Raw genomic sequence first — 22859 nt, forward strand, 5'->3', positions numbered from 1 at the left:
TCAGGTTTATGCATAATTAAGACACAATGTTTCTTTACAACAGGTATCTGGATTTTAAAATATTTATCTATTCTGACAATTTTTCTCTTTTAAGTGAAACTTTTGGCTCATTTACATTTATTGTAGTTAAACTATCACATTTAGGTTATCTCTATCACCATTTTTTGTGCTATTTGCACCCTTTTTTAAAAATTTTTCTCCTTTCTTATCCTAATTTTCTTCTTTTTTACAAATTTTTCATACATTTCTCTCCATTAGTTTGAAGGTTATATACTTTATTTCTACTATTTTAGTATTTTGATGTGCACATTTAATTTATCATACCCACAATTTAATCTTCATATTTTTCATGATCTGAAAAATATTACAAGAATTGTGAAACATTTCAACTAATAATTACTAAAAGTACATGGTATTGTTATCATTTTAGATCTGCATTGTCATTTTTACTGAAGATTATACTTTTGTCTTATACACTCAAACTTTGTTGAGGTTTATCCATAGGGTCACCATTTTCTTTGTTCTTCATTAGTTTATGCTTCTCAGATATTCCACCTAAGACTGCTTTCCTTCTGTATGAACAATAATCTTAAACTTTCTACTGGTTGGTAGAAAATTGTATATTTGTCTGAATAAATCTTTACTTTGCCCTTGTTACCAAAAAAACTGTTTTGTCAGATATAGAATTCTAGATTGACAAGGATATTAATATATTGATAGTATCATTCTTGGTCATCTGGTTTCTATTATTTTTATTGAGAAGATAGCTATCAGTACAATTTTTAGCCCTTGTAAGATAGTCTTTCTTTTCTCTCTGGCTGCTTTAAAGTTATTTTTTATTTTGATGTTATACTGATTAACTATGATGTATCTTGATGGGGATTTGTTTTTATTTCTCTTGATTAGGATTTTTGGCTTCCTGAATCCATGATGTTGAAGTCTTTTATAAATTCTTGGAAATCTTTGTTTTAAACTGAATTATGTCTACCCAAATTCTTATGTTAAATCCCAACCCCCAAAGTAATGGTATTTGGAGATGAGGACTTTGGGAGGTAATTAGGCTTAGATGAGGCCATGAGGGTAAAGCACTATGATGGGATTACTGCCCTTATAAGAAAAGACACCAAAGATGCTTTCTTTATATCTCTCTCTTCCATGTAAGGACACAGCAAGAAAGTAGCTCTCTACAAGACAGGAAGAGAGCTCTCACCAGAAATCGAATTTGCTGGTGGATTAAAGCTTGGACGTCCCAGCTTTTGAATTGTGAAAAACAAACTTCCATTTTTTTAAGCTATCTTACCAATAGTATTTTCTTATGGCAGCCCAAGCTGAGCAACACAATTGTAAATCATTAATTCTTCAAATATTTCTTGGCTCAAAAAGTTTCCCTCTACTCTTCTATTTTTTTTAATTTCTGTCTCACTCTGCTACTCTCTAGGTATTTTTGTACCCAAATCTAACTTACAGTTAGTAATTTTTTAGTCACTAACCCTGTCCAATGTATTTATTTTAATTTGGTTATATTACTTTTCAGCTCTAGAATGTTTGATTATTTTGTGAGTATAATTTACCTTTACTCTTAGTTTCTGATCTTTTATTTGGTGTGCAATTCCTTTTTTTAATTTAAGTATATTAACAAATTCTGATATTTTCTCCACTTGATAGTCACAATATCTGTTTTCATACATTTCAGCACTAATTTATTTTAACATCTTTACTGGAGTATAATTGATTTACAAGGTTGTGTTAGTTTCTGCAGTATAACAAGGAATCAGCTATATGTATACATATGTCACTATATCCCCTCCCTCTTGCACTTCCCTCCCACCCTCCCTATCTCAGCCTTCTAGGTGGTCACAAAGAACCAAGCTGATCTCCCTGTGCTGTGCAGCAGCTCCCCACTAGCTATTTTACATTTGATAGTGTATATATGTGAATGCTACTCTCTCGCTTTGTTCCAGCTTATGCTTCCCCCTCCGCATGTCCTCAAGTCCATTCTCTACATCTGCTTCTTTATTCCTATCCTGCCACTAGGTTCATCAGAACCTTTTTTTTTTTTTAAGATTCCATATATATATGTGTTAGCATATGGTATTTGTTTTACTCTTTCTGACTTTCTTCACTCTCTATGAGAGATTCTAGGTTCATCTACTTCTCTATAAATAATTCAATTTTGTTTCTTTTTATGGATGAGTAATATTGCATTGTATATATGTGTCACATCTTCTTAATCCATTCATCTGTTGATGGACACTTAAGTTGCTTCCATGTCCTCGTTATTGTATATAGTGCAGCAATGAACACTGTGATACATAACTCTTTTTTTTTTTTAACATCTTTATTGGAGTATAATTGCTTTACAATGCTGTGTTAGTTTCTGCTTTACAACAAAGTAAATCAGCTATACATATACATATATCCCCATATCTCTTCCCTCTTGCATCTCCCTCCCTCCCACCAGCCTTATCCCACCCCTCTAGGTGGTCACAAAGCACTGAGCTGATCTCTCTGTGCTATGCAGCTGCTTCTCACTAGCTATAGGTTTTACATTTGGTAGTATATATATGTGAATGTTATCTCTCACTTTGTTCCAGCTGACCCTTCCCTTCCCCATGTCCTCAAGTCCATTCTCTACCTCTGTGTCTTTATTCCTGTCCTGGCCCTAGGTTCATCAGAACCATATATAAGTATTTTTTTTTCAGATTCCATAAATATGTGTTAGCATACGGTATGTGTTTTTTCTCTTTCTGACTTACTTTACTCTGTGTGACAGACTCTAGATCCATCCACTTCACTACAAATAACTCAAATTCCTTTCTTTTTATGTTTGAGTAATATTCCATTGTATATATATGCCACATCTTCTTTATCCATTCATCTGTCAGTGGACACGTAGGTTGCTTCCATGTCCTGGCTATTGTAAATGGAGCTGCAATGAACATTGTGGTACATGACTCTTTTTGAATAATGGTTTTCTCAGGGTATATGCCCAGTAGTGCGATTGCTCTGTCATATGGTAGTTCTATTGTTAGTTTTTTCAGGAACCTCTATACTGTTCTCCATGGTGGTTGTATCAATTTACATTCCTACCAACAGTGAAAGAGGGTTCCCGTTTCTCCACACCCTCTCCAGCATTTATTGTTTGTAGATTTTTTGATGATGGCCGCTCTGACTGGTGTGAGGTGATACCTCACTGTTGTTTTTATTTACATTTCTCTAATGATTAGTGACGTTGAACATCCTTTCATGTGTTTGTTGGCAATCTGTATGTCTTCTTTGGAGAAACGTCTATTTAGGTCTTCTGCCCAGTTTTCGTTTGGGTTGTTTGGTTTTTTTTCATATTGAGCTGCTTGTATATTTTCAAGATTAATCCTTTTACAGTTGCTTCGTTTGCAAATATTTTCTCCCATTCTGAGGGTTGTCTTTTCATCTTGTTTCGGGTTTCCTTTGCTGTGCAAAAGCTTTTAAGTTTCATTTGGTACCATTTGTTAATATCTGTTTTTATTTACACTTCTCTAGGTGGTGGGTTAAAAAGGATCTTGTTGTGATTTATGTCATAAAGTGTTCTGCCTATGTTTTCCTCTAAGAGTTTTATAGTATCTGGCTTTACATTTAGATCTTTAATCCATTTTGATTTATTTTTGTGTATGGCATTAGGGAGTGTTCTAATTTCATTCTTTTACATTTAGCTGTCCAGTTTTCCCAGCATCACTTATTGAAGAGTCTGTCTTTTCTCCATTGTACATTTTCACCTCCTTTATCAAAGGTAAGGCAACCATATGTGCATGGCTTTATCTCTGGGCTTTCTATCCTGTTTCATTGATCTATATTTCTGTTTTTGTGCCAGTACCATACTGTCTTGATTGCTGTAGCTTTGTAGCATAGTCTGAAGTCAGGGAGCATGATTCTTCCAGCTCTGTTTTTCTTAGTCAAGATTGCTGTGGCTATTCGGGGTCCTTTGTGTTTCCATAAAAATTGTGATTTTTTTTGCTCTAGTTCTGTGAAAAATGCCATTGGTAGTTTGATAGGGATTGCATTGAATCTTTAGATTGCTTAGGGTAGTATAGTCATTTTCACAATGTTGATTCATCTAATCCAACACATGTTATAACTCTCCATCTGTTTGTATCACCTTTAATTACTTTCATCAGTGTCTTATAGTTTTCTGCATATAGGCCTTTTGTCTGCTTAGGTGGGATTATTTCTAGGCATTGTATTCTTCTTGTTGCAACGGTAAATGTGAGTGTTTCCTTAATTTTTCTTCCAAATGTTTCATCATTAGTGTATCGGAATTCAAGAGATTTCTATGCTTTAATTTTGCATCCTGCTACATTACCAAATTCACTGGTTAGCTCTAGTAGTTTTCTGGTAGCATCTTTAGGATTCTCTATGTATAGTATCATGTCATCTGCAAATGGTGACAGCTTTACTTCTCTTTCCTCATATGGACACCTTTTATTTATTTTTTTCTCTGATTGCTGTGACTAAAACTTCCAAAACTGTGTTGAATAATAGTGGTGAGCATGGATAAACTTGTCTTGTTCCTGAAATTCGTGGAAACGGTTTCAGTTTTTCAGAATTGAGAACAATATTGGCTGTGGGTTTGTAATATATGGCCTTTATTATGTTGAGGTGGGTTCCCTCTTTGCCTACTTTCTGGAGGATTTTTGTCATAAATATGTGTTGAATTTTGTCAAAAACTTTTTCTGCATCTATTGAGATTATCATATGGTTTTCATCCTTCAATTTGACAGTACAGTGTATCACATTGATTGATTTGCATATGTTGAAGAATCCTTGCATTCCTGGGATAAACCCGCTAGATCATGGTGTATGATTCTTTTAATGTGTTGTTGGATTCTGTTTGCTAGTGTTTTGTTGAGGAGTTTTGCCTCTATGTTAATCAGTGATATTGGCCTATAAGTTTCTTTTTTGTGACACCTTTGTCTGGTTTTGGTATCAGGGTGATGCTGGCCTCATAGAATTAATTTGAGAGTGTTCTTCCTTCTGCTATATTTTGGAAGCTTTTGAGAAGGATAGGTGTTAGTTCTTCTTTAAATGTTTGATAGAATTCACCTGTGAAGCCATCTGGTCCTGTGCTTTTATTTGTTGGAAGAATTTTAATCACAGTTTCAACTTCAGTGCTTGTGATTTGTCTCTTCACATTTTCTATTTATTCCTGGTTCAGTCTTGGAAGGTTGTACCTTTCTAAGTATTTGTCAATTTCTTCCAGATTATCCATTTTTTTGGCATATAGTTGGTTGCAGTAATCTGTCATGATCCTTTGTACTTCTGCAGTGTCAGTTGTTACTTCTCCTTTTTCATTTCTAATTCTGTTGATTTGAGTCTTTTATCTTTTTTTTCTTGATGCTTCTGGCTAATAGTTTAACATTTTTTTTTTATCTTCTCAAAGAACCAACTTTTAGTTTTATTGATCTCTGCTATTGTTTCCTTCATTTCTTTTTCATATATCTTTTATCTGCTCTTTATGGTTTCTTTCCTTCCATTAACTTTGAAGTTTTTTGTTGTTTTTTTCCCTAATTGCTTTAGATGTAAGTTTAGGTTGTTTATTTGAGATTTTTCTTGTTTCTTAGGTAGAGTTCATTGCTATAAACTTCCCTCTCTGAACTGCTTTTGCTGCATCCCAAACTGCTTTTGCTGGACCCATAGTTTTCAGTTTCATTCATTTCAGTTATTTTTTGATTTCCTCTTTGATTTCTTCAGTGATCTCTTGGTGATTTCATAGCATACTATTTTGCCTCCATGTATTTGTATTTTTTACCATTTTTTCCCTGTAATTTATATCTAGTCTCATAGTGTTGTTGTCTGAAAAGACAATTTATATGGTTTCTATTTTCTTAAATTTACCAAGGCCTGATTTGTGACCCAAGATATGATCTATCCTGGAGAATGTTCAATTAGCACTTGAGAAGGAAGTGTTTTCTGTTGTTTTTGGATGGAGTGTCCTATAAATATTAATTAAGTCTATCTTATTTAATGTATCATTTAAAGCTTGTGTTTCTGTATTTATTTTCATTTTGGATGCTCCGTCTATTGGTGAAAGTGGAGTGTTTAAGTCCCCTACTATGGTTGTGTTACTGTCAGTTTCCCCTTTTATGGCTGTTTACATTTGCCTTATGTATTTAGGTGCTCCTATGCTGGGTTTATAAATATTTACAATTGTTATATCTTCTTGGATTGATTCCTTGATCATTATGTAGTGTCCTTCTGTGTCTCTTGTAATAGTCTTTGTTTTAAAGTCTATTTTGTCTGATATGAGAATTGTTACTCCAGCTTTCTTTTGATTACCATTTGCATGGAATATCATTTTCCATCTCTGCACTTTCAGTCTTTATGTGTCCCTAGGTCTGAAGTGGGTTTCCTGTAGACAGCATATATACGGATCTTGTTTTTGTATCCATTCAACCAATATGTCTTTTGGTTGGAACATTTAATCCATTTACATTTAAGGTAGTAATCAATGTGTAAGCTCCTATTATCATTTTCTTAATTGTTTTGGGTTTGTTTTTGTAGGTCTTTTCCTTCTCTTGTGTTTCCTGCCCAGAGAAGTTCCTTTATCATTCCTTGTAAAGCTTGTTTCTGTGGTGCTGAATACTCTTTTTGTTTGTTTGTTTTTTTGTGGTACATGGGCTTCTCACTGTTGTGGCCTCTCCCATTGCAGAGCACAGGCTCCAGACACACAGGCTCAGTGGCCATGGCTCATGGGTCTAGCCGCTCCACAGCACGTGGGATCTTCCCAGACCAGGACACGAACCCGTGTCCCCTGCATTGGTAGGCGGACTCTCAACCACTGCACCACCAGGGAAGACCTGAATACTCTTAACTTTTAACTTTTACTTGTCTGTAAATGTTTTAATTTCTCCATCAAATCTGAATGCGATCTTTGCTGGGTAATCTTGGTTGTAAGTTTTTCCCTTTCATCATCTTTTTTTTTTTTTTTTTTTTTTTTTTTTTGCCATACGTGGTCCTCTCACTGTTGTGGTCTCTCCTGTTGCAGAGCACAGGTTCCGGATGCACAGGCTCAGCAGCCATGGTTCATGGGCCTAGCCGCTCTGCAACATGTGGGATCTTTCCAGACTGGGGCACAAACCTGTGTCCCCTGCATCGGCAGGCAGACTCTCAACCACTGTGCCATCAGGGAAGCCCTCTTTCATCACTTTAAATATATCCTGGCACTCCCTTCTGATTTCTATAATTTCTGCTGAAAGTTCAGTTGTTAGCCTTATGGGGATTCCCTTGTATGTTATTAGCATTTTTTCCCTTGCTGCTGTTAATAGTTTTTTTTTTTTTTTTTTTGTATTTAATTTTTTATAGTTTGATTAATATGTGCCTTGGGAAGTTTCTCCTTGGATTTATCTTATATGGGACTCTCTGGACTTTGTGGAATTGATTGACTATTTCCTTTCCCATATTAGGGAAGTTTTCAACTATAATCTATTCAAATATTTTCTCAGTCCCTTTCTTTCTCTCTTCTTCTCCTGGGGCCCCATAATTCGAATGTTGATGCATTTAATGTTGTCCCAGATGTGTGTGGGTCTGTCCTCAATTCTTTTTATTCTGCTCTGTGGCAGTTATTTCCACTATTTTATCTTCCAGGTCACTTATCTGTTCTTTTGCCTCAGTATTCTGCTATTGATTCCTTCTAGAGAATTTTTAATTTCATTTATTGTGTTATTCATAATTGTTTGTTTGCTCTTTAGTTATTCTAGGTTCTTAAGTGTTTCTTGTATTTTCTCCATTCTATTTCCAAGATTTTGGATCATCTTTACTATCATTACTCTGAATCCTTTTTCATGTAAACTGCCTCTTTACTCTTTATTTGTTAGGCCTGTTAGGTTTTTACTTTGCTCCTTCATCTGTTTCATATTTCTCTGTCTTCTCATTTTGTTTAACTTACTGTATTTGTGGTCTCCTTTTTGCAGGCTGCTGATTTGTAGTTCCTGTTATTTTTTGTGTCTGCCTCCAGCGGGTGAGGTTGGTTCAGTGGCTTGTGTAAGCATCCTGGTGGAAGAGACTGGTGCCTGTGTTCTGTTGGGTGGGGCTGGATCTTGTATTTCTGGTGGGCAGTGTGTCACATCCAGTGGTGTGTTTTAAGGTGTCTATGAACTTAATATGATTTTAGGCAGCCTCTCTGCTAATGGGTGGGGTTGTGTTCTTGTCTTGCTAATTGTTTGTCATGGAGCATCCAGCACTGGAGTTTGCTCAACATTGGGTGGAGCTGGGTCTTAGTGTTTAGACAGAGATCTCTGGGTGAGCTTTCCTTGATTTATTTATTTATTTATTTATTTATTTATTTTATTTTATTTTATTTTTGTCGTACACGGGTCTCTCACTGTTGTGGCCTCTCCCACTGTGGAGCACAGGCTCTGGACACGCAGGCCCAGTGGCCATGGCTCATGGGCCCAGCCACTCCGCAGCATGTGGGATCCTCCCAGACCGGGGCATGAACCTGCGTCCCCTGCATCGGCAGGCAGACTCCCAACCACTGCGCCACCAGGGAAGCCCTCCTTGATTTATTTACATGGGGCCGGGAAGTCTCTGTTGGTCCATTGTCCTGGACTCAGCTCTCCCACCTCAGAGGCTCAGGCCTGACACCAGCTGGAGCACCAAGACCCTGTCATCCACAACATTCAGAAGAAATGAAGGGAAAAAAAAGCAAGAAAAGGGCTTCCCTGGTGGCGCAGTGTTTGAGAGTCCGCCTGCCGATGCAAGACACATGGGTTCGTGCCCCAGTCCGGGAAGATCTCACATGCCACAGAGTGGCTGGGCCCGTGAGCCATGGTCACTGAGCCTGCGCATCCAGAGCCTGTGCTCGACAATGGGAGAGACCACAACAGTGAGAGACCCACATACCACCAAAAAAAAAAAAAAAAAAAAAAAGCAAGAAAAATAAAATTAAATAAATAAAAAGAAAAATAATAAAAATTTTAAAATAGAAATAAATCAGTTCCAGACAGCAAACCTCAAGGCTACATATGGTCCCACAGTCTACCACTTCAATTTTGGAAACATTTGTTGTCTGTTTAGGTATTCCACAGAGGAAGGGTTCATCAAGTTAATTGTGGGAATTTAATCTGCTCCTCCTGATGCTGCACAAAGAAATTTCCCTTTCTATTGTTTGTTCACACAGCTTCTGGTGTTCAGCTTTGGTTTTGTCCCCACTCCTGCATTTATGTTGCCCTCTGGCATCTCTTCCCCATCAAGACAGGAATGGTGTTAAAGCAGTGGCTGATTAGGTCTCTCTTGCTCTATCAGGCCAGGGAGAGGGAGATGTATGGTAGTCATAAATGGAATGTGGAGCAAGCCTTCAGCAGCTGAGTCCAGGCTCCTGGGGTGTGGGGGGTGGGTGGTAACCTGTGTTTACACACAGGATTCTTGGTGTCTGTAGCAGCAGCATTAGCATATCATGTCCAAATCTGGGGGCTGAGCTGATAGCCATGGCTCGTGCCAGTCTCTGGAGCTCACTTAGGTGGTGCTCTGCCTTCTGTAGGTACTCAAGAAAGGAATCCCCTCTCCTCATGCACCCTGAAACAATGGTGTCTTGCCTCTTTGGAAGGTCCAGACTTTTTCCCTGACTCCCTCCCAGCTAATTGTGGTGCACTAGATCTCTTCAGGCTGTCTTCACACAGCCAACTCCAGTCCTCTCCCTGGGATCTGAACTTTGAAGCCAGAGCCTCAGCTCCCAGCCCCCACCCACCTAGGGGGTGAGCAGACAAGCTTCTCAGGCTGGTGAGTGCTGGTCGGCACTGATCCTCTGTGTGGGAATCTCTCTGCTTTGCCCTCTGCACCCCTGTTGCTGGGCTCTCCTCCATGGCTCCAAAGCTTCCCCCCTGCCCAAACCCTGTCTCCAGCAGTGAAGGAGCTTCCTAGTGTGTGGAAACTTTTCCTCCTTCACAGCTTCCTCCTAGAGGTGCAGGTCTGTGCCTATTTTTTTGTCTCTGATTTTGCTTTTTGCTTTTGCCCTACCCAGGTATGTGGGGATTATTTTTTGCCTTTTGGGAAGTCTGAGGTCTTCTGCCAGCATTCAGTAGGTGTTCTGCGGTAATTGTTCCACATGTAGATGTATGTTTGATGTATTTTTGGAGAGGAAGGTGATCTCCACATCTTACTCCTCAACCATCTTGAAGGTCCCCTTCTGATTTTTACTATTTTCTTTCTTCTGATTGCTTTTTTCCCCTTCTTTTTCTAAGTTCTTGAGATGGGGGCTTAGATTATCGATTCTAATTTTTCCTCTTTTATAACGTATGCATCTAGTACTACTTCTTTTCTTTTCAGCTCTGCTTTAGCTGTGCACCACAGGTTGTGACACATTGTATTTTCATTTTCTTTATGTTCCATATACTTTAGAATATTGATTCAGAGCTCCTCTTGGAGCCATGACTGTTTAGAAGTGGTTTTTTGGTTTTGTTTCCAAGTATTTACACATTTTCTGTTATCTTTATTGGCTTCTAGTTTGATTCCATTGTTGATGGGAACATATTCTATATGACTTTTTAAAAATTTTATTCAGGTTTTTAATGGCCCTGAATACTATCTATCTTGGTATATGTTCTGTCATCATTTGAAAAGAATGTATTGTTCGGTAGAGTGATTATATTTCATGTGATTATTGATATATTGAGACACAAGTCTTACATTTTATTTTTGTTTTCTATTTGTTCTCTCTGTTTTTTTTTCCAATGTTTTCTTTTTAATGCCTTCCTTTCAATTACATAAACATTTCTTTGCATTCCGTTTAGATTTCCCTATAGTGTTTTGAGGGTTATTTCTTACAGTGTTTAATAGAGGTATTATATTTTATATATACCATATCACAGTCTACTGGTGTCACAGTCTTACCAGTTTAAGTATAGAAACCTTATTTCCTTCATGTCTCTTTACTCTTCTCATTTACCATATAGTTTCTTAAATATTTTCTCAACATACACTAAGAGCAACATCAGATGATGTTATAAGTTTTTTGCATCAAGCATCAAAAACTATTTTAAAAACTCAAGAGAAGTCAAATCTACTATATTTACCCATATTTTTGTTACTGTGTTCTTTCTTCCTTCTTGATATGTCCAAGGTTCCTGTTTTTATTGTTTCCTCTCTGTTTAGAGTTATCATTTAGCCATTCTTTTAAAGTAATTCTATTGGTAACAAATCTTAATTGTTCTTCATCTGAGAGCTTCTTGATTTCTTCTTTATTTCTGATGGATATTTTCTAGAATGGAATGGACTAATATATACTAACAAATGTAAAATAGATAGCTAGTGGGAAGCAGCCACATAGCACAGGGAGATCAGCTTGGTTCTTTGTGACCACCTAGAGGGGTAGGATAGGGAAGATGGGAGGGAACGCAAAAGGGAGGTGATATGGGATATACGTATATGTATAACTGATTCACTTTGTTATAAAGCAGAAACTAACACACAATTTTAAACCAATTATACTACAAAAAAGATGTTTAAAACAAAAAAACAAACAAAGGATTCCAGAGTGTCCATTCTTTTCTTTCAGCACCTGAAAAATATTGTTCATTTCTTTCTGGTTTCCATAATTTCTAATGAGAAATGTACTGTCATATAAATGTTTTTCATTTTTCTCTTATTGCTTTAGAAAAATTTTATTTTCTTTTTTTCTCTTATTGCTTTAGAAAAATTTTATTTTCTTTAGCTTTCTGAATTTTGACTGTAATGTGTTTTGGTGTGGATTTCTTTGTGCACATCCTGTTTGCATTTGCTCATTTTCTTAAATTTGTCCATTGATATATGTTGTAAAATTTGGAGAGTTTCACATTATTTCTTCAAGAACCTTTTCAGCCCCAATCTCTTTCTCTTCTTCTTTGATTCCAAGGTACATCCATGTTAGAGTTTTTAATATAGTTCCACAGGTCCCTGAGGTGCTATCAATATTTTTCATGCTATTTTCTCTCTTTCTTTTGTTCTTTTCCAGTTCACTGATATCTTTTTCTCTGCCTCTCTATTCCGCTGTTGTATTCATCTACTGAACTTTCTATTTTGATTATTATATTTTTCAGTTTTGTAATTTCTGTTTAGTTCTATTTATCTTCTATTCTTTGATTTTCTATTTCTGGACTGACACTTTTTTTCTGATTTACTGCAAGCATGTTTGTAATTTCTCATTGAGATATTTTTACCATAGTGCTTTAATATATTTGTCCAATAATTCTAACACCTGTCATTTCAGTGTTATATCTATCTTTTTTTTTTCAATCAGTTTGAGATTTAGCAGGTTCTTAGAATGAGGAGTGATTTTCAGTTGAATCCTGATCATTTTTGCATAATGTCATGAAACTTTTGATCTTTTTTACACTTTCTGTTTTAGCTGACTTTTTCTGACACCACTCTGGCAATGAAGAAAATTGCCTTCTCATTATTAACAGGAGGAGATAAAAGCTCAGATTCTCCAGTTGGATACTGAGGACACTTAAGGGGAGGGTATTCCTCACTACTGTTGAGTGGGAGTGAGAGTTCTGGCTGCATGTGGTCTCCACTGACACTGTGGTTAAGTTGACTTAATAATTACTAGGCAAGGATGAAAGTCCTCACTCTCCACTAGGTCTCCTGTGACATCACTCCACTGGGAATGAATGTGGTCCTTGTTACTGATGTGAGTGTAAGTCTAAGCATCTACATGGTTTCTACTGACCCTCACTGTGTGTGAGGTTGTTACTGCTTAGCAGGAATGAAGGTCCTGACTTCCTACTTATCCTACTCTGACCCCAATCAGAGCGATTTTGGCATACTTTATTAGAGTCTCCTAAGGGCAGAAACTTGGGCTTCCCATGTGATCTGTGTTGTCATAGGTGCAGGTGAGACTGTAATAGGGAAGAACAAATCTGACTCCATATTAGATCTGTTCCTTTTACTTTAAACTTTGGACTCTGTTTCCTGTGCTTAGTCAGGCTGCCTTGCACATTTTGTAAAAGAATGTTTCCTATAGCCTGAAATATACAGATAGCCTATTCTCAGGCTCTGACCTTTGAAAGTCCATTCATATGGATATAAAAATTTGCAGAACAAAAAGTAACATTTGTCTTGTTGGAGGTTTATAGAGACGTCATAGCCTGACCTATGTGGACTGCTGCATGAACAAAAGATTCCTACACCAAGAAGTTTGTGACACCTATCATGCACCTTCTTCACCTTGCCTTTAAAAGGGCTTTGCTGAAACCCTTGGAGGAGTTCAGGGTTTTCTGAGCATGAGGCACCTGTCTCCTTGTATGACCATGCAATAAACCTTTCTCTGCTCCAAACTCTGACATTTTGGTTTGTTTGGCCTCACTGTATATCAGGCACAGGAACTTGTGTTAGGTAACAAGAGCACAGTTTTTTTTCTGTGATGCTTGGCTGGAGTAGAGAAGATGTGGTCTAAGTGTTTTCTGTCTTGCTGAGCTACTATTTTCCTGGTTCTTGACTAGAGAGTTCAGACTTTTGTTTTTCCTTTTTTTTTCTTTTTGGCCTTTGCCCATTAGTGTTTCTGGGTTGCTAGCTTCTTCTGCTCTAAGTCTGGGATGAGTGAGGCAAAAAAGAAATTTCAGGAAATTCACCACCATGTCATTCCTCAGGTTACAAGTTCCCTAGGAGGTCTCCCTGCTTCTTTTCACTTTTCAGAGTCTTCTTATGTTGGGTTTATATATAATGCCCATATATTTAATTGTACTCAGGAAAATGGGAAACATATATCCACTCAATTTTCCTGAAAGCAGAAGTTTCAGATTGAGTGTTTTATATATTTTATTTCCAATATTGAATTATTTATATCTCTTTTAAAAATACTTTTATAGGTTACCATTGAGTTTGTAATATACATCTTAAATAATCACAGTCAACCTTCAAATAATATTACCACTTCATGTATAGGATAAGGACATTATTAACACTTGACTCCAATCCCCTCCATCTATTTTTTGCCAATATTATATCAATGTACTTTACCTTTTACATATTATATAAACATACTGGCTATTGATAATCTTTTTATTTTAGGCAATCATTCTTTAGAACAATTAAAATACAAAAAATAATATTTTATTTACCTTAATTATGTCACTTAGAGCACTCTTCCATGTCTTTGTGTAGATGAAAGTTGCTCTTTGGTGTCATAGTCTTTCTGCCTAGAGAACCTCATCTTAACATTTCTTAGAGAGCAAGGATGCTGGCAGTGAATTTTTTCTGTTGTTTGTTTATCTGAAAAAATAGTATTTATCTTTTATATGTTAAAGGTATATTTGCTGGTGGAGAGGGTCCCCCCTAACCCTTTTTGGACTTTAAAGACATTACTCTGTTGTCTTCTGATTTTCATAATAATTTTAACAAACGTTATAAATAATTTTAATTGTAATTCTTATCTTCATTCCTCTATATATGTGTCTTTTATCTCTGATTACCTTCCAGATATTTTATTTATCTTTAGTTTTCAAGAGTTTTCTTAGGATATATATGTCTGTATGTGTGAATGTGTCTGGGTGGATGAGGGGAAGATTTATTTTGTTTAGTCTTATGTAAGATTTTTGGATCTATTGCTTGGTATCTTCATCTCTGTTACAGTGTTTTTATGTCTACCATTTATATATTATTTTTTATTATAGTTTCTATCTTTCTTCTGAAATCCCCCACCTGTCCATTCATATTATATGCCTTTTCTACTAGTGCCTTTAACATATTAATCATAATTATTTATATTTCCCATCTTAATGTTTTAATATCAGTGTAATATTTGAATCTTACTCTGTTGATTTTGTCCTTTGCCAGTGTTTTGATTTTTCCCTATTCATTTGTATGTTTCATAATTTTTGGTTAAAAGAGATATAGTTTTGTAAGGCAGTAGAGACTGAGTTAAATTTTATTTATTCTTGGAAATGGGCTTTCCTCTCCTTCACATTCTCTGCATGGAGCACTGAGTAAATTTAGTTAAAAGTTGAGCTGAGTTTGGGCTTTTTTTTTATTATGGTTTTACTCGGTGCATCCCCATTCTTCAAATTCTTCTAACATTACCTCTGTTTAGGGTAAGGGCTAGAGGATTATTTATAATGTCTTTTCAATTCTCCATTTAAATTTTCTCTTTGCTCCTTTATCACAAATAGGGTATCATTTCAAGCTCCTGGTCCTTCCCAAACAGTATTTTGGATTGCTCTTACTTGTTCTTTTCACACTTGCTAGCTTTTAGGGTTGCCTGAATGAGAGGGTCTTCATTCTTGTTCTGGTTCAGCCTCAGTCTTAGGTGGATACTATATCCCTAAGTAGCACGTGTAGGTCTTTCTCAGTGATCCTGCCCTGCCCCTAGTGGTAGGGGATCTTTAACAATCTGGCCATCTGGCCCTAGGATGTTTTATCTGCCCCTTCCCCAAGGAAAGAAGCAGTTTTGTTTGTCTGTTTTCCTTTCACCAGTGTTGATAGATATTTATCTGTGCTCTGACTGTGACAGACTTCACTGTCCTTCTCCCAGCTGATTAAGACTTTTCTTCTGTGGAGATACAGGGAAGAAGTATCCAGGCAAGGTTTCAAGCCTTCCCCACAGCAGCCACTGTTCCCTTTCCCAAGGTCTTCACCATAAGAGAAGCTCTTTGTAGTCTCTTGCCCTGTCCCCAACATTTCTCATGAGTAACTAGTGATGTCAGTGGAGAAGAGCATATGAGTTGGAGTGAATTTCTCTTGAGCTTGGAGTTTCCAGGATTTCTATACTTTCATGCTAAACCACAGTCAGCCTTCAGCTATTGGTTTACATTTATTAAAAATTATTCTTAATGACTTGTATGATGATTTGTGTCTTCCTTAGAAAACTGTCGACCAAAAAAATGCACAACCTAAAAGTTGAGAATTATGCTTTATTAGGCAGACTTACTGAGGACTTAAGCCTGAATACAGCCTCTCATATAGCTCTGAAGGACTGTTCCAAATAGGTAAGATGAGAGCCAGGATATATAGGAGTTTTTGCAAAAACAAACAAACAAAAACAAAACAAAACAGAAACAGGTAGTTGGACATCAAATGATTACTGCTAATTAAAGAAAACCCAGACATCTCAAGTTAATGAATTTAGCACTTTTCTATGTATGGGAAGATGCAAGAGTCTGGGCTCACTGAAATTATTCTTTTGATACATGCCTTAACTATCTAGGGTCAGTGTCCCTTTTTTTTTTTCATCCTGAATTTCCCTCAGAGTTTATCATCTGGGTTGCTACAGTGGCTGGTGGCTTTATGACCATGACATCCTTTGTTTACTGAAATGCCAGGTGACATTCTTTGTCCACATAAGGAAGTACTAATATTAACTCTATTCTTGGAAGAGTGTCATTCTGATATTTGGGTTAGTTGATTTCTCTGTAAATTCAGCTCTCTGATGTGTTCCAGAAGGTTGTGATTTTGTAGATTACCTAACTTTTTTTGTTTTTCTAACGGTGGGAGTGAAGTTCCTTCCAACTTCCATATACTAAGACAAAGTTGAAAGTTACAGTGACATTTTAAAATAAATTGTACAATGGCATGTGTAGCTCTAAAATATAAAGGTATACTCTAGCCAAAATTTAGAATTACAAGTAACTAAATATGAGTACAAAGATAATTCAGCCCTTAAATGTTATGTGAAGTTTAATGAATATGGAATAGTATGCTTTAGATCATTCCAGAACACCCACATTAATTAAGTGAACGCTACATATATCAAAGCTCTAAAACAATCTCAGAAGAGAAAACTTACACTATACAAGGTGTATAAAGCTCTTCCAGTGTCTTTCTGAATAGCAAGGAAAGAGGAAATCAAAAAGGGTTTGCAGACTTTGGAAGAATAAGCTGTCTCTAATTGCTAGCTAAATTCCTGAAATTAAATGAAATATGTGTAAGTTATGTACAAGGTACAAGATTGAACTAACTTCCTAGAATCTTCTCTACTTGGGGGCTTTCATTTACAGCTCTCCCTTACAAAATGTTCCCCTAAACTTCAGGGATTATTGTATCTACAGACACAAGTAGAAAAGCTATTTGGGGTTCACTTTCATAACGCTGGATGTTTTAGAATTTCTTCTAACAGAAGCAGTGTTTTTATTCTAGCAAAAGAGATATAGTGCAATTATATCCTCAAATATTTCTAAAATAAGTGAATTTTATAAAAGGAGGATAAAATGAGTCACATTTTCAATAAAACACTAACCAATCCCAGATTTTAACTAATAGTCAACATTATAAATGTTTTCTTTCAAAATCAGCCTGCACGTATCCTTGAAAAATTCTTGCCCTCAGAGTTATCTAGATATTACTACAAGAAAACAGAAAAGGAAGAGTGGAGGAAGACTACTGAAACCTTTACTTTCTTTTTAATTTATCTTTGAGAGAAGCAACTATTTTTATCTGGCTGATTTATTTGTGAGACATAAGAAAGAAGCTTGTAGTGGAACATCCTTCTGAACTGGATATGAGCATCAAGGAAAACCAAAAGGGATGCTTTGGTTAAAATAAAAGCCGACCCTACTAGTGCCCTGATTGTGAATCATGGCTTTTGTGACAGATGTTGTTGTTTGAAATGATTTCCTTTGTTGATTAGCATTCATTCTCACCTGTTCTATACTGCTTGGCCCCTGATGAGCTGACCCTGAGAATAAAGGTGTTTTTGTGAAATTTTCAATTCTGTTCCCTGCCACTTGGAGTTCAAAGTTTGTCTGAACTCCATGAGCTTTCTTGATTCACATGCAACTTTGGGGCCTTTGAAATTTACCCAGTAAGAAAAGAACAAGGTTTTGGCCAGTATTAGATTAAAATCCTAGGATAATTTTGAGATCTTGTAAAACCCATTGTATACAACATATGTCACAAACATAACAGGAAGAACCCCATCTGATATCCATGACCCCTGGAGGTTGCTCCATCTGATAGGGATAGAGTAGGATAAAATGATAGGGATAGAGTAGGATTATTAAATAGTTAGATCACAAATCCCATTAGGGGATTGTAGATAGAGAGGGAACTTTAAGGGGCTTTGGGAGACCACAGGAAGTTAATGATCACTTAAGAAAGCAGGTTTGCTTAACCACAAAACCAAGCAGGCTTGCTTAGTAGCAAAATCATGCAACAGGAGCATAAGAGGAGGCCTCGAAACAATAAAACAATGGTGGCATGAGACCCACATTCTGCCCACTGAGCTCAGTAAGATAATGACCCACTAGGACATGCTCTCTGCACACACAAAAAAACAATAATTTATGGAAACATGACACTTCAAAGTGAAAGACCCTCATTGTACTGAGACCTGAAATAATTTTTCCATAATGCCATGACAGTCCCAGCTTTACAACGTAGGGACAAGAGAACTCCCCTGCCCAACCTGGAGGAGGAACTGATGATGGAAATGTGACATCTACTCCAGAATGAGGAAGAAGGTGGTCTTTTCCCCCTTCTCATTTTTCCTTTGATTATAAAATGTAACCCACTAAGTACTCGGGGCAGCACAACACTCGCCTGCCTGCTTGTAAACCTCACAAGCATCCTATTCTAATAAATCACTTCTTATCTGTTACTTTGCCTCTTGCTATATTCTTTCTGTGCTGAGATATAAAGGAATGGAGCTCTTTGGAGCCCCCTGAAATGCCACCTAGCAGTTTCACGTCCACAGTCCAGAATGTATTAAAGAAAAATACATCTCTTATTTACATGTCTTTGCTGATTGGTTCTTTATAAGTCTAAGTATTCTGAACTTGAATAGGTTAATTTCTTATTTAGTAAAGCACCTCAATGAGTTTCAAGATATGCAGATAATGGCCTTGTCTAGAGAAAGAGACTGTTCTACTAAATAGGTTAACAAGGATATGTAGCTCTTTAACACCTGGGGGAAGAGGATAGAGGGAATCTAATAATATTATGAGAGGCTGGGACTAGGGAGTAAATATGTCTGAAGTACTTTTATGAAGAGAGAGGTCTAGTATTAAACTGGGGGGTTTTCCTTATTGTGTACAGTTACACAATTCTCCCACCCCCATTACCCCTAAATCTTCAATAATTATCTGCTATACAATGTTACGTGTTGTAATATTTGATTAGATAAAGGAAAGGAAGACCATATTAATGGAAGAATAAAGAACAATGGTGAGAGACACTACAAACAGGAGCTAAGTAAACAGGTAAACTTAAGGGGCTCTGCTTCAGCCTCTGGTTCTCTTGTTTGACAGACAAAAAAAATAGAGACTATTGGATGGATAGCTGATGCTTATGCTCAGAATCACACAGCATATCAGTTTTCTTACAATATTTAAGGGCAGTAAGAATGGAAAGGATTATTAATAGCCAGACACTAACAGTTGTGGCAAATTCAAATGTCCCTAAAATATTTGGAATCCAAATGAAAGGTGAGTTACATATCTAGGGATTAAATGGGTCAAAGTAGAAATTTGCTGGGCTAACAAGGCAGCATGAAGTTTTCATATGCTCAAATTTTTACTGATTCACAATTGTGGTAGATATTATTTTTGGTCACCAATATTCCCAGTTGTCTTCCTTACAGGAACAAGTGGAGATTTCAATGTCCCATCTTCTTGATGTTGATCTTATCTAAATGACTTAATTTGATAAACAAAATTTAATAAGCAAAATGTGTAAGTTCAGGTATAAGCATTCTCTTTCCCTGTTTCCATGAGCCAGGAAGTAAATATTTATAAGGAAGTAAAATCTTGATTCTTCATATGAAGCTCTGGTAACCTGGAAAATTGCCTGAAGCCTTAGCATACTTTACATAAGCAAGAAATCAATCTTCGCTGTTTTAAGCCACTACTATTTTGAGATTGTTAGCAGGACAAAATCTTGACTAACACTATCATATGCACTTGCATTAAGCTTGCTTTCAGAGATGTCTTAATGTAGTTATATGGTACACTTAACTTATCTTAGGCTTTGAAGAGCTTTCTCAAGCATTTGTAAAACTTGTTTGAGAATTCCATTATTTGCAGACAGTATCATTTACGTATGTTTAATCTTCCTCACAAAACATCAAGTCATTGACATCATTTAAGACATAGGTCAATTCTTAAACAATGGTCTCTCAATGCAAGTCTGTTGTACTTGAGGCATGTCTTTTTTTGAGGTATATCTCAAGTGATCTATTACTAATTATTATTAAATGAATAAGTTCATGTATGGAGTAACATTTTGCAAACTAAAGTGGATTCACGTTTACCATATAAAGGAAATTCTACATCTTACTTTCTAATATTAAGTTGAGGTGAAAGGTGTGAAAGTAAAGTTATTTCAAAGAGCCAACCTGGGTCTATCCATTGGACCACATCGCACATATGACTGTCATCTTGTGTGTGTCATGATAAAAACAAATATGGAGGTGTTCTGTCACTTGTTGTAGAATACCAGAGATGGAAGAGACCTTGCACAATTTAGTTACTGATTTTATATGATTTTCTCAACTGTGTTTTTGTAGTCACTTAAAGGCCATAGAATAGGCAAAATTAAATTTCTGCTGGGCAAGTGTCAAGCCCACTTCTTCCACTTCATACATTTTCACTTTTGTTTATATATAGGTCAGCTGCATAAACTTTAAACTTAGAATATAATTTTATGGTTGGGGGGGGAATTTTACAAGACAATGAAAACTCCCCATGGGTCAACCCTCTTTCTTTAATGGATAAACAAGTTTAAAAAAACTGAAGAATTTGCTTAAACATAGAAAGTAAATTTTACAATTTGGACTTAAAATTAATTTCCTAGAACACCATTCAGTATTCTTTTAACCAAATAATATTTAGTTCAGTAACAGATAGCAAACTTATTTTGTCATTATTTTTGTTTCTCTTGTATTTGCTATGAAGTTATCAAAACCAAGCTATTTATAACCATGATTATTAGATAAAAAACTTTCTTTATAAATAAGTATTCTATCCCCGTATTTTCAGGTAAAAGAAAGCTTAATTATTCTTTTCTGACCTCTGGCCAGATAAATTTCAGGAAACATTTAGAGGCAATGCAATGGAATAGAAAGAACAAGGGCATGGGAATGCACAGACATGAGTAAATACTGACTCCCCAGCTTCCCAGCCTGGCCACCTATGTTGTTAATTAAGATTTTTCAGAATGATTTTTTTTTTTTATCTGAAAAGTAAGGAGAATAATATCTATGGAACAGATATGGAGTGAAGATGAGTCACATGGATCATCCAGCAGGGTGCCTTGGACAAAAAGATGTCTATTTGTGAGTAGACATTTCACAAATACCAAATTTTCTCCTCTTGAAGTTTACCTTTGAAGATATCAACCAATAAATATATCACTACTTATTCAAAGGCAGAGTTGCATAGTGGTCAAGAGAAGTGGGTATAGGGCCAGTCTGCTGGGATTCAAATATAGCTTAAATATTTGCTTACCATTAGACCTTGCTCAAATTACTTAACTTTGCATTGTTTTAGTTTCTTTACCTGTAAAACAGGAATAATTAAAGTATCTACTGCATAGAGTGTTATGACAATTAAATCAACATATATATTGATTTAGATATTTTTGTAAAGGTTCAATTTAGAACATTTACAAAAATATTTGACACATATTAATTAGTCAATAAATTATGGGTTTTGTGGTTGCTATTGTTAAACATTCACAATGTGTACAGCCCTACACTGAGACCTGATGTGATATGAAAAAGTCAGATATATTTAACCAACTAGTAATATCAAAATAATTTTCTTTAAAATGTACAAATTTCTTATGAGGATAGATTGCTTTAAAGCACTTTTGATACCTTGAAAATACCTTGTTGATAATCTGGCATTTTTAAAATCTATTGATTATAATAAACATATTACCATCCAAATTCTAAGTTATGGCTGATATCAATGCAATAAAACTGATTTTCTTTTAAAATATTTTGTTATTTAAGGTTCTAATGAATTTAACGTCTGCATGAGTACAAATTTACCTAAATTAGCCTTCCTTGACAATTTTCTATAATTCAACAGACTCTTCACTACAGAAAGAAACTCCAATTATTGAAGTTATATTGTGACCAAACACACAACTACACCCGAGATGAGAATTTGCCAATGTGCTATCCATTCAGGTTAAATGATTTTGGGTTCCAGTCCAGTAAAATTCTGCTTGAAGCACAGCTGGGTTGCCAATGTTCTCTCATATGATGAAAAATGAGTATCCCAGCAAATTCCGGTCTGAAAAACTAAAGTAGAAATGAACTTTGAAGAAGAAAATTCCTCACTTTCACTTCTAAAGAAAAATAAGGTCTTAAAATGAATTAGAGTCTAGAAAGCAAATATTGATAAGGACCTTCTATGTATACAAGCAAGGATTGTTAGAAACATTCATTCATATGAGTTTAAAATGTAATGTTAGCACTTTCAACCTAAAGACCAACTTTATCTTTGATTTCTTGAAAATTATCATTGGAAGCAGTGATAGCATCCAATTATGGAGATGCCTTCCAACAGAGTACTATCAACCCCGACATGCACCCCTGATTTTGCCAAACTCATGCAACATTTTATCATAAACTCATATCTGTTTGCTTTAGAATTTTTATTAACAAATAATGAAAAGAACAGCCCAGATTTAGAGATTGATCTGTTTCCAAGCATTCACTTTCTGTTGGAATCAGTGAAATTAAACAGGAAGGAAGAAAGGAAGGAAGAGAAAAGACAACTCATTTGAGTAAATGGTAAACATAGAAAAAAGTGCATCAAAGTGCATTGTCAAGCAGGAGAAAAGGGTTTTTGAAGAACAGAGACATAGTTAATTTAACCTGCAGTATCTGAGCATATCCTTCATGAAAATTTAGCTATAAACAGGAGTGGATCCACATTCTGATTATTATTTATGTCAGATAAAGACAAGTCCTC

Source organism: Stenella coeruleoalba (genome assembly GCF_951394435.1).
Source record: "Stenella coeruleoalba genome assembly, chromosome: 13".
Taxonomy (NCBI): domain Eukaryota; kingdom Metazoa; phylum Chordata; class Mammalia; order Artiodactyla; family Delphinidae; genus Stenella; species Stenella coeruleoalba.